The 18,679-nt window shown below is 39.7% G+C and overlaps 1 long non-coding RNA gene across 5 annotated transcripts in view; it reads right to left on the bottom strand.

The window, feature by feature from the left end:
• Positions 1–724: 724 nt before the first annotated feature.
• Positions 725–18,679, bottom strand: part of LOC106738276 (uncharacterized) — a 48,558-nt gene continuing 30,603 nt past the window's right edge. For 2 of the 5 annotated variants that reach the window (XR_009461047.1, XR_009461044.1), the window contains 8 exons: positions 17,734–17,942; positions 12,681–12,790; positions 11,883–12,117; positions 5,108–5,170; positions 4,562–4,717; positions 2,414–2,593; positions 1,040–1,820; positions 725–942 (listed from right to left, as the gene is read on the bottom strand). This is a non-coding gene — a long non-coding RNA (uncharacterized LOC106738276). Of the gene's footprint in view, positions 943–1,039; positions 1,821–2,413; positions 2,594–4,561; positions 4,718–5,081; positions 5,171–11,882; positions 12,118–12,680; positions 12,791–17,733; positions 17,946–18,679 lie in introns of all 5 variants that reach the window. The other 3 variants (XR_009461046.1, XR_009461045.1, XR_002087281.2) reach the window with 3 other exon arrangements.

Raw genomic sequence — 18,679 nt, forward strand, 5'->3', positions numbered from 1 at the left:
TGATCCTTCTCAAATATTAACAGAAGGGGCAGACTTCATGTCTCTTTCTTTAAAAGTCCTTCTCTAGAATCATATGACATTTTGGTTTCAATTTCAAGTTATACTGATGATTTTAGAAGGGAAGCATAAGAGTAATGTGAAAGAGAGCCACAGCAGGAGACTGTTTTCCCTGCAGGGAGACCAGTCTCCCCCGGACTTGCGTTGAAACGCTGAGAGAGAGCAGGGAGAAGGGGACGGATCTGGAACAACTGCTGTCTCCAGATAAGCCAACAGAGCTCAGCATGAAGCAGCCCTGAGCCAGAGAGAGATACGGGAAGAAGCCCCAAGCTGGAGAGAGGCACCAGCATCCCCAAGCTGGAGAGAGAGATGCCAGTAAAAGCAGCAATGCAGGGAATGCCCAGGGGGCAAGGCAAAAGAAAAAAAGAAAAATAAGCTGGGTGGAGAGAGAGGGGAGTGGACATACCCTGGGAGGGAAAAAACAATGTGGAGGAGAGGGAAGGACAGCTGGGAAGCAGGCTGTTGAAGAGTCCCTAGGAGCAGGGGTATGAAGTGGAGACCAACGTGTGGGCAACAGCTAAGGCTAAAACCCAAGAGGAGGCTCCCTGGTCAGGTAAGGGACACACTAGAGACTAGCCAAGGAGAGTGGCAGTCCAGTGTCGACAACTGAAAATTGAATTAAAAAAGCAACATTTTTTTAAGTATAAGAAGAGCCATGAGTAGCAGTATAAGAAGGACTTTATTTTGTTTGCTTATTTTGATGAGGACTGTTTTCTTTTCTGTAACACCCTGAAAGGAAATCTGGGTGTCAGGGGGCATAAGGTTGGGGTGCAGGGGATGGTAGAGCCCTATTTGTTTTTCAGTTATTTTTCACATCAGTAAAAATCTTCTTCTGCCTGGTGTCATGGTGAACATCCTCCTGTCAGGGAAAGTGTGTACACATCCCTGTAATAAATAAGAACAAGTATACTTACCATCAAAGTCATGGCAGATGAGTTTTGTATCAACCAGGAGGGGTTAAGGATGAGATAGGATCCCTTACCCACTGTAGCAGAAGAAAAGACGTTGTCTTGGAAAGGGCACAAGCCCTATAGCACCTACCATTGTCAATTAAAAACAACAGACACATTATACACAAAGTGAAAGATCAAATGTCTCCATATCAATAAGCAACATGACATTGAACAGAAGTATCACAAGTACATTTCACACAGCAAGTAAAGTGGACAGTTTATATAAAAATAAACCTGTTATCCGGTACTTTTTATTTTTTTATAATAGAGCTTTATCTTCTGTGTCACAGAAAAATCGAGTTAAGAAATGATAGAGACTAGATAAAGAGGGGGTCTCAGTAATAAACTGTGTTATTATACAGTTACTTTAAGATTTAGTGTTAGGGTATGAGAAGCAATAAAATTTTAGTAGGGCTAGCTTAAGAGGGTGAAATATACAGGTACATTTTATTGGCTTGTATGATTATATGAGAAATAAGCACATATTTCAGTAAAGTTACAGCATAGCTATGCCATCTGGTCCCTATGCCAGTACTCCCAAATTATCTGCTTAGTTGTCTTCAAATGTATTAATATTATTCCAAATATAAAAACTTTGTATAAAAGAGTAAAAGGATAAAAATATGTTATCACATCTATAAGTTACATGGAGGTGAGGTTCGTAAAGCAAAGAGATGACTTTTTCTTCTTTCAATAGTAGTGTATACACCAATCTCAAGTTAATTGTCTTTGCAAAGTATTAACACTTTCTCTTCCTTAAGCCTTGCTTTCTTTTTCCTTCTTTTGTAGACTTTTCCTTAAATTAGAAGTCTGCACATGGAGAAGAGAAAGCGGCATTAAAAATACATGTAACCAGCCAGGCCATGTATCTAAACTCAGAAAGTCATCCATTTGGCTTTGAACCTAACAGCAAACAAATGCAAATATAACAGTGCAAAACACTGAAGGTTTTAAGATTATCTGGTAAGCATCTTCATATACTTATAGCTCTATGATACTAAATCCTCTCCCACCCACCCTGCATCCCCTGCCTCTTTTTTATGAAACAGAGAGTTATGAATATTATCTACAGTCAGTGTTTTCTACAGAAGAGAAATAGCTGGTAATATACCATATTATCTCACATACAACCCATACCTTCTTCCTCAAAAACAGGCCCATAAAATTGATGTGTATGTATTAAGCAGGGAACCATGCACCATGCTTTGATTCTAACCTAACCTCCAGAACATCTGTACAGATTGTCACTTAGATCAACCTAACCACAGTTAGGTCAACCTAAGTGGAATGTCTTCATATACCCTCTTTCAAAAACCAGTGCACAAACCCAATTCCAGTAGCTGAGAGTCTCTTATATAGAAATGTATAAAGAGTAATAATATTCAGGTAAAGTATACACATACCAATAATGATACAGTTTACTTCTAAAACTTGGAACTACTTTCTGCAAACTTGCAAGTAGCTAACACAAGCTGATGAGCAATTCATCTAAGCATCCCAGTCCTTCATGCAAAGGCTTATACTGCATGCTTGTAATGGCTGTGAAAATTCAAATGCTGTGAGGCATTCACAAGTGATGAGCTCTGAATGAAGAAGAAGGACAAAAGAAGTTGTATGCTGATTAAGAAGGACAGGCATCACATCAAGATACTGTGACCAATGTTGTCTAAAGCTACCACAGAAGAATTAATACACTTGATGGACTTCCGCAATATTGTACCAAGAATTAAATGAATGATTATGGCAAAAGAATGCCATGCTATGGAAAGGTCAGAAGCTAGTGGGAAAACACTTACACAGCACATTGGTTCTATAGTAATAAAGATGAAGCTTCATATACTCATTTCAGAAAAACAGAACAAACAGTCTTAAAGACAACTGGGAATCCTTCCAAGCAGTTGAATGCTCTATTTATATATGAACCAAACATGTCTGAGCAATAACAAAAGCCTAGAAACACAAACTATTTTATCAACATGTTTTTGGCATTCATTTAGACGTTTCTCTTCTCACCTACAATGCAAGAATCTAATAAAAACACACAAGAAAGAGTGAAAATCAAATACATAGGAAGAGTTGGCATGAATGGAAGTCTGAAATATTTTCTTTATTGCTACTTGATATCACTTTTCTGGCTCTATTTTTGAAAAAATGTGTACAGGAAAGGAAAAAATCAAAAGGCAGGTTTAAAAGCTTATTCATAAAATGTAGCATCAATAGTAAATCCAGAAGCAATATGTTATCTTTGAAAATTGTTTTGGAATTATAAAAGCTGGTTGATATATAAAATATTGTTAAGGGTGGTTAATCCAATATTCAGCCTCTTGCAAACACTGTGTTATATCTGTTTGCACAGATCTAAAATTATTTATGTATGTTCATTTTTACTTTTCTTAAAAAAATAATTTCACGATTTTACAATATTTCACTACTTTACAATACATAATTTAGCTAGAAGTTTTGAGAAAATAGGCTACTTTATTAGTAAACAGGTTGCCTCCAGTCATGACAGAAATAATAGTGCTTATAGTGCTCTCCTGAAGTACTTTCATGCTGCCCAGAACACAACACAGTGTAGAGGTAAGTGAAAATGAAGAACAAAATTAGAAATGTTAAATAATACTTGTATAACTTCATAAAAGCTTTCAAGCAATTTTAGATGAAAATTCAGGTGTGTTTTATTGTATCTGGACTAATAAACTTTCCCCTGGTTAAGAACAATTTAGATTTTTTTTGGCCAAAACTAGAGCACCTTCTAAAAGAGATGGAAGTCACTGATTGCCCCACTCACTCTAAAAATGACCCTCTGACGTGGTGCAAAATGTAGCATAAATGGAGAGGTTATTGACATTTATTTTTGTCATCTAACATGGGAAACTCCCTGTCTTTTGTACCCAAAGTATCCATGTGCATGCAGTGCTTCTGCATACAATACCCCAATTTGAAGATGCAAATAATATCCTCCTCCTACCCCCCATTTTCCTACAAACAAAGTGGTGATGTATATTTGGAGGACAACTTAATGCACTGCTTTAAAAATATTACCTTGTACATGCATTCCTTTCACTTTGAAGCCACTATCCTCTGTGGAAAAAGCTCTGTTATAGAAAAGCAGAAAATGATACAGAGCAGTCTGGTGATTAGTACATATCCAGCATGCATGTATTTTATTTTTTGAGCCTTATAAGTAGCCTTGGCTCCAGCTGTCAAGGTTACCAGCTTCCCAAAGTTTCACTGTCAGTCTCTATAAAATTTTAAAAATTAAAACGTGTCCCAAAAGCTACTTTGTGTTAAGTGATCCCAATCTGGCAAGTACTTCAGGATGGTCAGCACCTGGTTGACCTGGCTGAATTAAGTAGGGAAACTTGATAATTGCTTAGTCTGAAACTGCATAACCATCTTGAGTTATACCATAGTCGGGCAGATGCAATTCTGGCTGCTATTAAAGAACAAATTATTAACAACCTGGGAATCTGACAGGGATTCAGGCAATATAGCCAAGCTAATTGCTATCACCTCCTGGTCAGCACGAGTGCAATGCAGATACTCACTCCATGTGGTGTGGAGGTCTGGTTCAATTGGAAGGGAGCATGCAGGCAGTATGAGGAAACTGAGGAACAGAGAAAAGTTCCTGATGTCTGAAACATTTCTTTCTCCTGATCATTATGTCCCATATGATGGAAGGGTGATGGGGTCCCAGCAGTATGCTGAAACCAGGTGTGAAATACAAAGGGGTTAAATCACAGAATCACAACTAGTGCAATCCAGCACAATTTCTTCACAAGATGCAGGATGTGCTATTCCTAAACCATCTCAAATACCTATCCTGACTTTTCCTGAAAAATCTTCCACGAAAGGAGATTCTGTAGTCCCTATTATGTGGCAAGGGAGAAAATAGTTGTTCTTCCTCTTCTTTATGGTACTTTTTCAATTTTTTAAAATTTTTTATCTATCATCCTCCACCACATTATTTCCTTCCCCCCCCGCCCCCCAACTAACCTTATCTAATTCTGTCAGTCTTTCCTTATGCAGCTTATTTCAACCCCCTTATTCCTTTTCTTTGTCACTCACCTCTGAATACTTTCCAATCTACCCACCTGCTTCTGAAAATGCAGAGGACAGAAATGCAGTCAGTACCGCAGCTGAGGCCTCATCAGCACCTGGTAAAGTAGTATTGTCACCTATCATGTCTCACATTCAGTATTTCTGTGAATATTTGCATTTGCCTTTTTCATGATTGCATCACATTGTTGACTCGCATCGAGTTTGAGGTCCCTCTCAGAAGTGCTATTGCCCCACCCAGTTAACCTTTTCCCCCAGCATTCTCATCTGCAAATTTGATCAAGTTCTTTGTTCCTGCATCTGACCAATAATTAAAATGTTAAATGATTCCAGACCATGTAGAACCCCATCTGAAATCACTTGCCTCAACCAAAAGACAACCAACCTTCCATTAAGCAGAAGAGATTATAGCAGGATGTTCTGCAGAGTACAGGTTACTACCAGATAATTCCCAGATGAGCTAATAAAGCCTTTTTCAATCATATCCATTGTGTGTTGTCTTTCTTTCTGCTTGAGACAATATAGTTGGAACTCTGCCTACTGAAAACTCTTTCAGTCTCTTTCTAAACTCCATAAATCTGTGACAATTTCCACCTGGCATTTCATAGCTTTTAGGGCACAGTCTCCCTCACTGGCTGATATATCCTTTTTTGCATTGTATTTTAAGGATTAAAAATTAGGAAAGGAGAGTTTTGGAAGCAGAATAGATTGTGACAACAAAAAGGAAACTGAAACAGGGAATGGATAGAAGTGAGAGGACAAGTTACAGGGAAGATCTGTGTCTGCAGGGAGGAACAGATACAGAGAAGAACAGATTTTGCTTTATTATTACACTGAAAAGCAAATGGATGGGCTGGATAGTCTGCATTCTTAATACTAATGATGAGTCATTACATTAGTTTTGCTTCTTAAAAAAGCATTGTTTAAAATGTAATTGTATATACAGCTCTTTTTATTAAAAGTGTAACTCCTATAGAATATAAAATTATCAGTACTGTTTATATGTAAGGCAGATATTATGCAATATGGCCTACACAGTATTTGATTAACATCCATGGGAATTTACCACTATTATTTTGGCCACTAGATAATGCTTATATCGTTCCTTACAGACAAGAGAGATGAGAGACAAGAAAAACTAATAAAAATATGATTAAGTGAACTACAGAGTTCAAATAAAGAGCATTCCAAAGTCTATTGTACATGCAAAAAAAGGTTCATAATTTAATGTAGCATGGCTTTTGTTTCTTTCCATGTTATGGTTTGAAAAGTATCTCTAGAAACGATCTGCTGTCAGAGGATTAGCTCTCTGCAAGAACTTCATCATATAAGTTTACTGTGGTAACTCATTGAAGTTTTTTATTGCTATTATTTGTTATTTTTTCATAGATTTCATAGACATTAGATTTCATAGACATTAGGGCTGGAAGGGACTTCAGAAGATCATCGAGTTCAGCCCCCTGCCCCAAGGGCAGGAAGTCAGCTAGGGTCAAAGGATCCCAGCAAGATAAGTGTCCAAACGTTTCTTAAAAGAGTCGAGAGGAGGCGCTTGCACCACCTCTGGATGGAGTCTATTCCAAGCCTTGGGGGCTCAGGCAGCAAAGAAGTTTTTCCTTATGTCCAGCCTAAAACAGTCTTGGAGGAGTTTGTGACTGTTGGACCTTGTCATCCCCTGGAGTGCTCTGGTGAACAGGTGTTCCCCCAGATACTGATGCACATCTCTTATGTATTTATAGGCTGCCATCAGGTCACCCCTGCACTTTTTCAGGCTGAAGAATCCCATGGCTCTCAGTCTTTCTTCATAAGGCCTATACTCTTGTCCTCTGATCATGCGCATGGCTCTCCTCTGGACTCTCTCAAGCTTCTCCACATCCTTCCTGAATTGTGGGGCCCAGAATTGGATGCAGTACTCCAGCTGCAGCCTCACCAAAGCTGAATTAAAGGTTTTCTTAGGTTAAAGATAATAAAATGATCACTGACACCAAAATAAATATCCCAGAAACACTTGACTCATACTTAGTACAGTAAATCAACTTCAAGAAGCAGCTAGAGCTGAGGTTTGGTTTCTCTTTGCAGGGAAGCTCATGGTTAGGCCTGAGATCCAGAACCTGAATCTAGAGCAAGGGTCACAGACAGATACTGGATGCAGGGCCCAAGCATGGGGGCAGGAAAAGGGTGCACTTTACAAGGGCCTGGAGATCCAGAGGCCCCAGCCTAGGCTGCAACCCTATGAGGAAAAAAACAAAGGCTAAATTATAGGTCAGGCTTGAGTATATGTATGGAAAGTTATGTATTACCTATATGGGGTCTCCACTTCAGTTTTGCTGGAGCCAATCAGAAGAAGAACAAGCAACATTGTGAACAGTGAGTTTGTAGTGCGCAGGTTTGTCATTACCCTGAAATAGAATAGTTTTCTGAAAGCATACTGTTAGGTTTACAATAATTTGGATTATTAAGAAGTATTAGCTTTACAGCTGAATACAAGGCATGACCTGTGGCCTAGCAATGCAGCTGACCACAAGGCAGAATGATAGCTAGGCCTTTGCTTGTGTCAAGTAATTATTTTAACTGTACCAAGCATTTTCTCAGTTAAAAAGTGAATCTGTGTCTGTGTGCTAAAAAAAATCAGCTACAGCAAGAAGTAAGATAAGACAGAGAAACCATTGTTTTGAGCTTACTGGTTGCGTCCTTGAGGAGTATCTTCTACTGTGTAAGGTTTTGCTAACATATTATAATGTTACTGTTACTTAACTTTTAGCTTTTAAAAGTGCTAGTTCAGCTTAATAAAAATATGCTGTTACAAAGATTTGTAGAGCACCGCCCCAAATATTGCTTTTTGTTAACCATATAGTCTTGCTTTGTTATAAGAAGTATAAAAGATCGCCTCACCCCTGAGGGGGGGCCATTTTGCCTTTTGCTGGCTTTATGATCTTTGCTCAAGGAAATAAACAGCTGTCTTTCTTTACCCGCGTTGTCTGTCAATCAAATTACAGCTAGACAACGGACCTTAGGGAGGTTTCTCCCACCACAAGTTGCTGGCCAGCCCAGGGCCCATCTGTAGAACAGAGAGAGTGCCCTTGTGCAGTTAATGCTAGGACTTGTAGTTTGAGAGACAGAGGGATTAATGCTTCCCTATGTGACATGCTCTCTCAAGAACTACAAGTCCTCTGTGCATATAGGTGGAGAGGGGAGGGACAAAGTACCATATAACCAGGGGCATAGATCCCAGGGAGAGTGGAAGCCATAGTGTTGCTGGTAGGATATACAGGCCCAAAAGTGAGTAATGAGTTAGGCCTGGTGGTCTAAACATTGCACAAAGAAGAACTGAAACAGGGATAGGGTTAGAGCTTGGGAGAAAAGGACATTTCTTCCTCTCTCTCTCTCTCTCTCTCTCTCTCTCACACACACACCCCCCTCCCCATGTCTGGCTATAAATATAAGTCAGGCAGCCAGAAATGTAAGGAGGTAAAACAAAAGGAACTAAAAGAAGCTAAAGGACACCAATCAATCCTGCAGTTTTTCAAAACAGACAAGGCCTTCCTGCAGTCTGGCTCAGGCAATACACTAACTAAGGAAGTAGATGAACAAAAGCAAGATGAAAATGATTTTAATATAGAGACTGTGTCTGTGGCAACTGATGATGAAGAAAAGCTGCCAGATGCATCATGTAACTCCAATCTAATGCTTTCAAAACATAGGTAATATCACCATTAGCACCACTACATTCAGAAGAAGGCTTACAAAAAACATGACAAAGTAGTACTACACTATCTGATTCATGCTTTTTCAAAGACCCAGGCTTGTGGCCTAAACTGATAACAGATTCTGTCCATCAAAAAATGTTCTATCTGGTTTCCTGACTTTTGAAGAAATGTGGAAGCTAGCAAAGTCAATTCCAAAAAATGTTGGCAGGCATAAATTTCCTGAATTTCTTCTCAAATGTAAGACTTCCAATGGAGAACAGTTACCAAGAGACTGATTTGTCTGGAGTCCTACCAATCAAGCACTGTATTGTTTTCCATGTTGGTTACTTTCTGAAAGGAGACAAAAACAAAGCTGGAGTGCATGTGCAGATGCTATCCATCCACTCACAAAAGCATCTTCCAGGTATTCTGGAAACAATGGAATGTGCTCTTGAATTAAATTTAACGCATGAAGCTCAATCACAACTGTAAGCACTGAAAAGGTACTTCAGCTCATTTTCATGCCTTTTGTTGGCTAGCTTCTGGTACAAGGTTCTTTCAAGTATTGATGACAGAAACAAGATTTTACAAGCCAGGGGAATCTTTCTTGAATCAGAGGCAGCTCTCCTTGCTGATATTATTGAGAAAGTAAAACAACTTAGAGATCAGTAGCCCAAAATTCTACAGGAAGCACATCTTGTAGCAGAAGGCATGGGAATTTTGCCACAATTACCAAAGAAGAGAGGCAAGAAGCGGAAAAGATTTCATGATGACACAGCTAAGGAATCATGTTCTACCATCTCTGAAAATTGTTCGGAATCTTTATTCAGAAGGAATGTTTTTGATGCAACTTTGGACAACATTATCTATGGATTGGAGTACAGATTCAAAGCAACCAATAACATTTGTTTTACATTTCATTCAGTCCTAAAATATGTGATACTGGAGCCTGAGGAACTTGGCGAAGCTTCTAAATATCTACTTAACAAGTATCCTACAGATCTTCCTGAGAATTTCCTTGTGAAATGCTGCATCTAAAAAAAACCCCTTCAAATCTACTTTTGGAAAAGAGTATGAACTACCCCCCACTTACCTTATTAAAAAACAACTGCAACTGCTTTTCAGTGAAGTGTGCATAGCCATACAGATCTTTTGCACACTGCTAGTGACCGTAGCAGAAGCTGAAAGAAGTTTCAGCAAGCTAGCACTCATCAAAAACTGCAGGTGTTCTACTATATGACAAGAACAGTTAAGCCACCTCGCTATTTTGTCTATTGGGTGTGAACTTGCAAGAGAAATTGACTTTGGGGAAATAATTCATGTTTTTGCAGTGAAAAAGGCCAGAAAAATAAAGCTTTAAAGTGAATTGGTTTATTTATAAAATGTTTGCAGCCATGTTGGTCCATTAGAACAAAAAAATCAAAACATCGACTGGATAATATCATCATAAGGACCAACAACCAAAATGATAAAAAATAGTCAGAAATGTAGAATGTCATTTCAGATTAAAATAGAAAATGTTCTTTCATGGTTCATGAGATTTTATGTATGGGGGATGGTGTGTGTGGGGGAGGGAGCCTGCCTTACAAGTTTGTACTGGGCCCAAAGAAATGATGCTTGGGCCTGACTGGATGACAGTGTAATGGTTAGGAGGTGGTCATGGTCAGGAAGCCAAAATGGGGGTGGGAGCAAACTAAGGTCAAGGTGCCATAATCAGGAAGCTGCAAGTCAAACCAAGGTAGATAAGCTGTAGAACCTTAAAGGATCAGAACTTGGGAAACAGCTTAGTGTCAGAAGCCAGAGTCAGGAATGGTCAGCATTGAAGCAGAAGCAAGACAGAAGTCAAACACCCAAAGTGGATACTAGGAGTACATGAGCAGGAAGAAAGAACAAGAATCAAGTCAAACTGCTGAGATCAGAGCAGTTTACAAGCTCAACAGGAGACAGATGACTCAACTCCAGCTTGTGCAATGACTCATAATACTAGTCACAACAGCATCCATCGTTTATGCAGTGCCCCAGGGCATGTGTAGATGAAATGGGGGCCCTAAATTGAAGCGGTGGGTTTTAAAAAACACGGCTTCAATTTAGGGCAGATTAAACCCCCATGTCATGTGCACACCCCACTGAATTACCTGCCTCTCCAGTGGGGAGGGGAGGGCGAGCTGCCGGTAGGCAAAGCAGTCCCTGGGCTGCAGGGGGGGCTGGTGCTTCCCTCTGCGGCAGCAGCGGCCCCCACTCCAGGTGGCACCCGCCCACAGGCGCCTGGCTCAGGTGGTCCTGGGGGGCACCACAACCGGAGGGGGAAGCACCAGGCCCCTGCACAGCTCAGGGAGGAAGGCTCCAGGGGTTCGGGGGGGAAATCACACTCACTGCTTTTCTTGGGTGGAGCCTGCTTTCCCAGGCTGCTGCCAGGCTGCCTGCAGGGCTTCCTGCAGAGCCATGGAACTGCACAGAGCCTGCTGCTTCACTCCATGGCTGTAGGGGCAGCAGACTAAAACTCCTTGAAGGAGTTTTAGTTTGCTGCGCCCCAAGTCATTCAAGGTGCATTACGCCACCGAATTTCCTATAGCGGCTGGAATTAATATGCAAGACACCGCTGAGGTGTGCAAGCACCAACACCATTAAAACAGTGCAAAGCATTTACCCTGCTTTAAAGTGTTGTGCACACATGCTTCTCGTTTTGTCTACACATGGCCCCAGTGATTAGATCACTCACCTGTGATGTTAGAGCACTCACCTGGAAGTTGCAAGTCCAGTTCTTTCATCTACTTTGAGGGACTGGTACTTATCTCCCCCATGAATGTGCCATCAGTACTAAGCTGTCAGTTATGCTAGAGAGGGATGTTCTCAGTGTCATTCGTTGATACTGCTTCACTTTTTTTTTCCTTTTTTTTTTTATAACAGAAATAACTAAACATTCAGTGGAACATAAACTGAAACCTAACTACAAGATTAAAGAATCATACTCTTTTGGTCAGTCCATACTTAAGTTTTGCATGAAAAGTAGAAGAGCTTCAAGGTTAAGTATAGACAGTCAAAAAGCCTGAGGCTGAATTGATTCAGTCTTTGCAGTTTAGTCTAAAATGCAGAGATTAAACTGAAAAACAACTGGACAGACATTTACCTTTGATTCAGGAAATACAGTCACATGCCTGCAGTGGCTAAGGCCAGAAGCCAGGGAGCTCTAGAGCACGGTTCTCTGGTGCACAGCCAGCATGGGCTGTATGTTCACTTCCTCTTCTTGCTACCCCCAAGATCTCTGGGATTTGCAGTTGAAAGTCACAGCAGCAGGACTCCGCAGAGCTGCTCAGCACTTCCTCTTCCTGCTTCCAGGTGCCTCTGGGATTTGTAGTCAACAGCTGCAGCAAGCAGTAAGTTTTAGTAGGAGAGGGTGTTTAACCCACCTTTCTGGCCCCAGACTCCAGCCAGATTTTGCCTGGAAGGGGGCAGTCCACCAGCCACAGACCAGGCTGTGCCCCCAGCCCTGCTTCCCCCCGCCACCCCACTCCCTATCCCCTTGTCAGCCAGCCCTCACTACTCCAGCTAGGGAGCAGAGGGGTGGGGCCAGCCCTGCTCTCTGGAGCAGACATCACAGCCCAGCCCAGGGCTTCAAAGCATGCTGGGATGCTGGGGGACTGTGATTTAACTTGAACCAGGAAGGTGGTCTGGGACAGAAGTTTTATAAACCAGTTTGACCCAAATCAGTTAATTCTGATACTACATTCAACCAGATTTATCTTAAACCAGTTTCAGCCATTTGTAAACTGGTTTATGTGCACTGAATTCCTGTTTTGTTACAGGTTTAAGCCAGTTTCCAATCATTTAAACCAGTTTATATGCAACTTCTATCCCTAGCCCAAAAGAAGAGATTCAGGGAGTCTCATCTCACCAATCTGTATAACATGATGGCTAGAACACTTACCTGGGACCCAAAATGTGGGTTTGAAATTGGGACTCCTGCTTCCTCAGCTGCTGAGCTAAACAAGCTTACACAGCTCCACTTTGCTGGAGTATGGCCATAGAAGCAAAAACCTGTAAAAGCACTGAGTATAGTACCGCGTAACTAGTAACCTCCAAACCTTCCACATTTCAAACAATATTCACATCTTCTGTTGCTTTTTGAAAATGTGTTTCACCAATAGATCAGCAAATCTTGAGTGTTGTAATGTTCGAGGTGGTGGACACAGTGCAAAGGACAGAGATCCCCAAAGGCAGGGGTGGTAATATTTTATTCTGAGAGACACTTAGGTTATGATCCTAAACTATTAAGGACTTTACAGGTCAGTGCCAACTCCCTAAACTTCATTCAGAAAATCCACAACAGTCAACATAGGCCATAGAATACTAACTGGCTGTGTTTGCAATGAAATGCTTTCCTAACTGAAAAGAAGCCTGCTGCATTTCCTTCACATTTCCAATGCATTTGAAGTAGTCACAAGCACAGCATATTACAACAACCTAATGTCAAGTTGCTGATGTCACTGCAATGGAAAGGAAAGTTGCACATTATAAGCCAGATCATAAAAAATTGATCTAAGACCGCAGAATGGGAGCATGAGCTGAATTTTATTCTGGTGCATGCATCAACCCTTGAGACAAACCTGGCCTTCCATAAACAGTGTTAAAGTATTTGTTTAAATGGCAGAAAGAATAAAAAATATTAAGCTAAACAAATTCTATGGGAGAGAACTAGTATAAATTGTCAGAGCTCCACTGAGACCTGCCTCTACATGTATTACCACAGTCTGAAGCAAACTAAACTTCCCACTATGATAATATATAAACTTAGATTTTCTCTGTCTTTTTAGTAGAACAATTTTGCTGTGTCCATTTTGGATTATAATGGACTGGCCATTTCTTCTTCTAATATATACACCGTTCATATCTTTTTATTCTTGTAACTATTAGATTCCATTTTTTTATATTTAAACTCATTTATTATATATAATGTACTTTCTATTTTTCATAATCTTTACAATTAATATCATATCACAGATCTTACTTTTTACATGCTGGCTTCTGCTATTCCTTGATACTCAAATTTTACTTAAGCAAAAAGAAAGAATTATCTGCAATTTATGGATATTTCTTAGAGATTAATGACTACAGAACTGATTACTTTGAAAGTATAGGATTGTTTGCTCATTTGCTCATTTATTCCCCTCCAAAACACTGTGGTAGTTGTTGCTTTTTGTTTTAAAAAAATCCTTTAAATATATTTTATTTTTTTTACTAATTTCCCTTGCTACTATTGTTTTTTCATTCACTGTGAGGCTGACTTTGAAGGAGATGCTTCTGTAATAGGCATTCGGAGAAATAATGCACATCACAGCAAGCAATTAAAATCTTACATTATCTGTGGGTATTATAATTGATATTCAACACTCTTGATTTTTCCTTCCCTATTTTCTATTATAGATTTTAACAGAAACAATTTTTAATATACTACACTTGCAAAAATAGTCTTAGAGGGGTTAATTTAAAAAGTTAACCTCCACTTATTCTAAGAGAGATTGCCCAAATAGACTATGTCCTTTGGAAGCATGCCATACCACTACTATTTCACAGTTCTCCCTTTTCTCTGCAGCAGCTTTAGTACATTGTACATAATTTACCACAATTCCAACCAACAGAACTTAAAGGAAATACATGAAGATTAGGGTACCTAAAGCTAAGTATGTATCAGTAGAGTGGAAAAAAACTAACGAGTGTGATAGTTTCAAAGGTGTCAAAAGATGAGTGGTTTTTAATTTTTTTCAAAACTACACAGTAAACTGATATATAACAAAGATTCATTCCACACCCTAGATTTTGAAAAAAGGGTGTCTAAATTTAAAGCTCAACAATCCATAGATACCTACTTTTGTGACTTGATTTTCAAGTTGGGAACTTCTTAGTGCTCAACGTTTTTGAAAATCAACCCACTTATTTTACATGCTTAAATAATTCGTGGTCCAATTTTCATGCTACTTTTGAAAATCATCACCTTGGATTCATAAATAAGTAGCCAAATATCTGCTCAGTATCTGGGGATTAGTTAAAGCACTTTGGGATCTTCGGGGAAAAGTGGAGTCTGATATTAACTTCTTTTCTTTCATTATAGTATACAGGAGAAATACAGGATTACTTCTGCTAATTACCTTTTCATGGCACTTTATTGGTAAATAAGACATGTGCCTATGCTTTCAAAAGTGACTAGTGATTTGGGTGCCCAACATGTTTTAAAGAAACATGTTTTTCAGTGGGTGGATGCTCGGTACTTTCTCGAAAACAGACCTTTTTTAAAGTATCTGATTTGTGGCATCCCAAAATCAGAGCCATCTTTTGAAATGTAAGCTGTTGTTTTCATCCAAGGGAGCTTATAAAGTTGACTGGAGAGAACACAATAGGCAAAGGGGTGAATACAAAATCTTACATCATCATTTTACTTATTCTTGAAATTCCTGCATAATCCCCAAGCTATTTTTAGAAGTTTGTTTTTGTTAAATGGGTATAAGAATTGATTTGACTGCTATTATTTAACTAAATATTAAATAATGATTAACATACAGTACTGTCAATATAGGATTGTATCAGATTTGTCATCCAGGCATGTGACATGAACTGGTTAAACACAGAGTGGGGGAAAAAATATAATTTTTATTGCCCAGGGCATCTGTTGTACACACTGAGCATATGCAGTGTTGATCTGGATTTGGCTGGCAGTCACAATACATCTTTGTTTAGAGATCAATCCAGATACTTAAAGAGGAAACCAGACTTTAACAAAGATTGAATGTGCTCTGTCAGATTTTAATGCAAGAAGTTTCAAAGAATCATGCCACAAGCCACATATTTTTTCTTTATTGCAAGCATAGAGTGGAATGCCTTCAATTCTATGGATGGAAGAATAAAGCATGCCATTTCATTTAAAGTTAATTTAGGTGGAAAAAATCTTAGCTGCAAAGCACTGAATTTTAATTAAACTAAATTGGCTTCCAAGACTTGAGAAACTTAAGCTGATGTATTTAAATGGCACCTATCATCAAAACTTCAAAACAAAGCTTTGAAAAGCCTTAATCCCTGGGAAGCTGCCATCTTGTATGCTAGTATTCGTGTTTCAGAGGAAGAGTTACATGCATCATGGAAACCAACTGTCTCTTGTGATAGGTGTGCTTACTAGCCCATGGAAATATATATTTGCATGTAATTATTTACCCATGCAAAGAACTATTCCTGAGTATGAGACAGTGATTCTGGCATATATCATCAGAAGACAAAGAAGTGACAATACTTAGATATTTATATGTTAACTAGTCAAAAACTATAGCCTCTCGGTTTCATTCCAAACTTCCTTCAACTTCTAAAATTTGCATAGTTCTAGCAAGGCATCAGAAAAACTAGAGTTCTTTTCATGAAAGAGATATGTTTTGTGACCCCAATCTTCCATTTGCTTGACATGTTTCATTTTGTGCTTCAGACTATTGCAGAAACCAAAGCATGAAAAATCTTAAAATAACAAATGTTCAACAAGTCTCTTGCAATAGTGAAGCAGATCCAAGCAAGCAGACTATGTACCTTCCTAAGGCAGAACAAAAGCACAGAGAAATAGTGGGTAAAATTTGCAATCCAAGTGGAAAAAGGGGTTTTGAGTAACTACAATAATCTTAATTTTCTAGCATTTATTTTTGGGTAAAACACTTGTTTTTCAAGTTCTTCTGCTCTCCCAATAAAGCAGGGATGGACAAAGAGCATGACAGGTTTTTTTTAAGGTTTTTTTTCTGTTATGAACAAGAAAGATTAACAAAATAGTGAATGAAAATTGCTAAAGACAGAACAGTGTGAGAAGAGAAAGAACTGCTTCAGTATTAGATCCATAACCCACTGACCCAGCCAGGGAAACAGGCTAGGGAGCAGACAAAAGAACAGCTCCTTCAACTGAGGGTAAAAATACAATATCCAGTACCTAGCAAAGTGCTACAAATGGCAGAATGAAATAAATGTGAGCTTCTCCCAAGGCACCAAATCCAGAAGTGGGAACACCATTATGAAGACCAGGCACAGGCATGCTGCCTTTCAGGTGCTAATAAGCTTCTTTTGGTGCAACAAAAATATTTTTGCAGCAACAGAGCATCAAAGAAACACAGATTTAGGGTGCATGCAAACATTCAAAATAAACTGGTAGAAGTTTTGCATGGTTGGAAACTCTACCAGCAGAGAACTGTACAATAGGGGTATGTGAAGCTTCAGTCAATTATTCTATTCAAAGAAGATTCGGCCCAATTCCAAGGCTGAATCACTGAATCAAATCGGGAGACAAAAAAACCCCTCTGAATCGATTCGCAGCCTTCAAATCGATTTGGAAAAGATTAAAAAAAAAGATTCAAAGATTCGGCAATTCAGAAGGCTGTCTTGCAGGGAAACAGAAACTAAGAGGGAGGTGGAGCAGTGGGGGAAGACTGACATCTGTAGCTGGCCAGTGACTATGATCTTTCCCTGAGTCCCCTTCCAATCACAGTGCTGTGTGGGAGTGATGTAGAAACAGCACATAAGCCTCTGTCTGCAGCCTTTCTGTCCTTTTTGTAAGCTGTTTCTACCTCAGCACTGGGAAGGTCCCCTGTTACAAGCTACCATCCCTGCTGTTTTCATCCCGCTGTGCCTTAAAACACACACAATCACACATCGTGAGTTTTGCTTGCAGAAGCTTGAGGCGCAGTTTCCCAGAAACCCCACACCTAGCTCCTTTAAACATGGTGGCCTCATGCCCTCAGAGTGGGCTACCATCCCTGATGTTTTCATCCAAAGCTGACAAAAAATGAAAACATTATAGGTATTTCAGTGATTCCCCATTATAGTCTATGGCCAAATCACAAAATCTCTCCAAACCAGTGCCAAATCTTCCAATGCTGATTCACCTGAATCTATTCAGGACAGTAATCTGAATCAAAACACTGTCCTCTGAATCGGCCAAATCCAAATCTGAATCGAATACTTACTGTGCCCGCCTGGCCTCGAACATCTGGTCACGTGCGGCTCTGGCCCGGATGTTCGATGGTGTTTGCCTTACCATCCCCAGTGGTCCATCGAGTAGATATTTGCTTCCAGTGTGGTCTTCCCCAATCTCTCCTGCCACGACTTTGAATATTACTTCAGTGGAGGGTCCAACCACTGGGAGTCTCTCGACGGTGGAATGTCTTTCCGTTTCCTGCTTAAAAGGAAATTGGTGTCCAGGTTCATGAATTAAAGGCTAAATGACTGCATTAAGACTCAGAAAATGCCCATGTCCTAAGATAAGGACCACTGATATTTAATGTTTGCAATAAGATACAACCTCCTCAAGACAGAAGTCACAGAGTCATAAAGAAGTAGAGCTGAAAGGGACCTCCAGAAGTCATCTAGTCTAACCCCCTTCCTGAGACAGGATCATCTCCATCCAAACAATCCCAACCTCTTCTTGAACACCTCCAATGATGACAAGTCAACAACTTCCCTAGGAAGCCTATTCCACTGCCTTGCTCTTCTAACAGTGAAGACGTTTTTCCAGATATCCAATCTAAACCAACTTTGCTGCAACTTCCAACCATTAGTCCACATCTTCCTCTCTCCAATGAGAGAAAAGATGCCCTCTGTCTTATATGGCAGCCCTTCAAGTATGTGAAGACTGCTGTCATGTTCCTTCCTGTGCCTTGTACCTAATGCTTCTATTGATGCATCCCAAAACTGCATTCACCTTTTGTGCAGTTGCATCACACTGCAGACACATATTGAGTCAGTCATCTACCAAGACTCCCAAGTCCTTTTGCATAGAGATGCCATGCAGCCAGGTGTTACCTGGCTGATTTATTTGTGGCTTCTATTATTCTTCCCAAGGTGTAAATATACAGAAAACAATTCACTTACACTCCTTTGCTGTGTGATATTAGTAGCATCAAGGACATAACA

The sequence above is a fragment of the Alligator mississippiensis genome, chromosome 3, assembly GCF_030867095.1.
Source record: "Alligator mississippiensis isolate rAllMis1 chromosome 3, rAllMis1, whole genome shotgun sequence".
Classification (NCBI taxonomy): Eukaryota; Metazoa; Chordata; order Crocodylia; family Alligatoridae; genus Alligator; species Alligator mississippiensis.